General features: G+C 50.8%; 1 pseudogene; it reads right to left on the reverse strand.

Moving 5' to 3' along the window:
* Positions 1-796: 796 nt before the first annotated feature.
* Positions 797-914, reverse strand: LOC124803980 (annotated as a pseudogene).
* Between the last annotated feature and the right edge of the window lie 1,672 nt (positions 915-2,586).

Raw genomic sequence — 2,586 nt, forward strand, 5'->3', positions numbered from 1 at the left:
GATCTGAAGGGAACCGGTGTATCCACTGCGGCAAGGCCGTTGCCTCAGCGGCAGCCCTCAAAGCTTTTATTTGTTCACCCTGCACTTAAATTTCCTTTCCACATTGCTCCTTGGGACTCGCTTGCTGCCTCTGACAGAATTGCAACATCATCGACAAAAGCACTCCGTCTTCAGGCCACAAGTGGCCCATCGGGACCATCCGACCGCCGTGTCATCCTCAGATGAGGATGCGGATAGGAAGGGCGTGTGGTCAGCACACCACTCTCCTGGTCATTGTGTTGGTTTTCTTTGACCAGGGCCGCTACTGTTCGGTCGAGTAGCTCCTCAATTTGCATTACGAGGCTGAGTGCACACCGAAAAATGGTAACAGCACATGGCGGCCCGGGTGGTCACCCATCCAAGTGCCGGCCACGCCAGACACAGCTCAACTTCGGTGATCTGAAGGGAACCGGTGTATCCACTGCGGCAAGGCCGTTGCCTCAGCGGCAGCCCTCAAAGCTTTTATTTGTTCACCCTGCACTTAAATTTCCTTTCCACATTGCTCCTTGGGACTCGCTTGCTGCCTCTGACAGAATTGCAACATCATCGACAAAAGCACTCCGTCTTCAGGCCACAAGTGGCCCATCGGGACCATCCGACCGCCGTGTCATCCTCAGCTGAGGATGCGGATAGGAAGGGCGTGTGGTCAGCACACCACTCTCCTGGTCATTGTGTTGGTTTTCTTTGACCAGGGCCGCTACTGTTCGGTCGAGTAGCTCCTCAATTTGCATTACGAGGCTGAGTGCACACCGAAAAATGGTAACAGCACATGGCGGCCCGGGTGGTCACCCATCCAAGTGCCGGCCACGCCCGACAGAGCTCAACTTCGGTGATCTGAAGGGAACCGGTGTATCCACAGCGGCAAGACCGTTGCCTCGTCGGCAAACCTCAAAGCTTTTATTTGTTGACCCTGCACTTAAATTTCCTTTCCACATTGCTCCTTGGTTTCCTTCACATCTCGCTCAATGTACAGTTTGAACATCATGATTAGGGCACAACACAGTCTCACTTCCTTCTCAACCAGTGCTTCTCTTTTGTGCATTTTGCCGGCCGGGGTGGCCGAGCGGTTCTAGGCGCTACAGTCTGGAACCGCGCGACCGCTACGGTCCCAGGTTCGAATCCTGCCTCGGACATGGATCTGTGTTATGTCCTTCGGTTAAGTAGGTTTAAGTAGTTCTAAGTTCTAGGGGACTGATGACCTTAGAAGTTAAGTTCCATAGTGCTCAGAGCCATTTGAACCATTTTTGCCTTTTCTCAAAACTGCAGTCTGGTTCCCGCACTAGTTGCAAATAACATTTCGACCCCGGTATTTTATCCCTGCTACCTTCAGGCTTTAGAAGAGTGTATTGCTGCCATCATAATCAAACGCTTTCTGTGAATCTACACAAGCTATAATCGTAGGTTTTCCTTTCTTCGGCTTGTCTTCTAACATAAGTTATTCCCGCCTAACGACAAGCGCCGGAACGAAAATGAAGAACAACACACCAGAGAGGGCTGTGAGACGACGTCAGCCAATAGTACGCCGACTAGGACCGCACCACGACAGGAGCGGCCTCTACACGAGGAGAATAAAAGAGACGCGCCACCTAGCCACAGCCACGACTAGAAGAGCCCTGACTTACAGGGTGTTTCAAAAATGACCGGCGATAGAAATACACCGCTTGTTGCAATATGCTTGGGACAACAGTACATTTTCAGGCGGACAAACTTTCGAAATTACAGTAGTTACAATTTTCAACAACAGATGGCGCTGCAAGTGATGTGAAAGATATAGAAGACAACGCAGTCTGTGGGTGCGCCATTCTGTACGTCGTCTTTCTGCTGTAAGCGTGTGCTGTTCACAACGTGCAAGTGTGCTGTAGACAACATGGTTTATTCCTTAGAACAGAGGATTTTTCTGGTGTTGGAATTCCACCGCCTAGAACACAGTGTTGTTGCAACAAGACGAAGTTTTCAACGGAGGTTTAATGTAACCAAAGGACCGAAAAGCGATACAATAAAGGATCTGTTTGAAAAATTTCAACGGACTGGGAACGTGACGGATGAACGTGCTGGAAAGGTAGGGCGACCGCGTACGGCAACCACAGAGGGCAACGCGCAGCTAGTGCAGCAGGTGATCCGACAGCGGCCTCGGGTTTCCGTTCGCCGTGTTGCAACTGCGGTCCAAATGACGCCAACGTCCACGTATCGTCTCATGCGCCAGAGTTTACACCTCTATCCGTACAAAATTCAAACGCAGCAACCCCTCAGCGCCGCTACCATTGCTGCACGAGAGACATTCGCTAACGATATAGTGCACAGGATTAATGACGGCGATATGCATGTGGGCAGCATTTGGTTTACTGACGAAGCTTATGTTTACCTGGACGGCTTCGTCAATAAACAGAACTGGCGCATATGGGGAGCCGAAAAGCCCCATGATGCAGTCCCATCGTCCCTTCATCCTCAAAAAGTACTGGTCTGGGCCGCCATTTCTTCCAAAGGAATCATTGGCCCATTTTTCAGATCCGAAACGATTACTGCATCACGCTATCTGGACATTCTTCG

Source organism: Schistocerca piceifrons, chromosome 6, assembly GCF_021461385.2.
Source record: "Schistocerca piceifrons isolate TAMUIC-IGC-003096 chromosome 6, iqSchPice1.1, whole genome shotgun sequence".
Classification (NCBI taxonomy): Eukaryota; Metazoa; Arthropoda; class Insecta; order Orthoptera; family Acrididae; genus Schistocerca; species Schistocerca piceifrons.